Here is an 888-nt window from a genome sequence, read left to right on the forward strand (position 1 = left end):
CCCCTCTGCCGCCTTCCTGGTTGGGTCATGTTCCCAAGCTCCCGGAAGCAAAGAGAGAGAAGCTAATTACTGCAAGCCGTTGCCTCCAACCGCGGCCCCGCCCACATGACCGGATCAGAAACACCCCCAGGCGGAAACCCAAGGCAGAAAGAAAGCAAAACGCCACTCTAACTCTGATTTTGCACACCGCGATATTCCCCCGAGGGGGGGGTGCACCGTTCCTGGAAGTACTGCAATACCAGGTCGATGCGTGGAGTGGACGGAGCAAGCTCCTATTCCATCTCCCTGCTCCAAAAATCCATTTAATATATTGTCCTCGGATAGAGGACGTATCAGATATTAAACTGATAAGAACAGATACTACACTTGATCTTAGCCAAAAGGCCGAGAAGCGATAACGGACACCGCCGGAGCGCGCCGGCACCCTGCCTCTCGCATGTCTTTATGGTCACGGTGAGAAAAGTCACCCTCAAACGAACTCGCACCTTCTTCCCTTAAACTTGACAGCACGCCATCCTCACAGCTCGTTAGGCATACATGCTTTGTCAGATCATTAACCTGTTTCGGGCTTTCACCCTCTTTACTGTTTTGCTCCCATCGGTCCCGGGGAGAAACAGTCATTTCTAATTTGCATGTCCCGCCCACACGCGCGCCGTTTCCTGGTTTCCTGCCCTCCCGCCTCCGAACGGAAATGCACGCCGGTACCCGTAGTCCCGGAGCTCCTTCAGCCCCGTTTCCTAGGAGAAATCCCCCAGCGGGAAAGACGCGAACAGCTCTGTGAGGTTTTTCTTGGCAGCATCTCTCCTCTCTTCTTTTTCAACATCCTCTCCAACGTACAGCTACGTTGAAAGGTTTCTGCCCTGAGCACCCACCCCCCGACATCATCTG

At 53.9% G+C, this 888-nt stretch overlaps 1 non-coding gene across 1 annotated transcript; it reads right to left on the bottom strand.

The window, feature by feature from the left end:
- Nucleotides 1-205: 205 nt before the first annotated feature.
- On the bottom strand, nucleotides 206-396 carry LOC132008857 (U2 spliceosomal RNA). Its single transcript, XR_009401742.1, has one exon. It is a non-coding gene; the product is annotated as a U2 spliceosomal RNA (small nuclear RNA).
- Between the last annotated feature and the right edge of the window lie 492 nt (nucleotides 397-888).

Source organism: Mustela nigripes, unplaced genomic scaffold, assembly GCF_022355385.1.
Source record: "Mustela nigripes isolate SB6536 unplaced genomic scaffold, MUSNIG.SB6536 HiC_scaffold_1706, whole genome shotgun sequence".
Lineage (NCBI taxonomy): Eukaryota > Metazoa > Chordata > Mammalia > Carnivora > Mustelidae > Mustela > Mustela nigripes.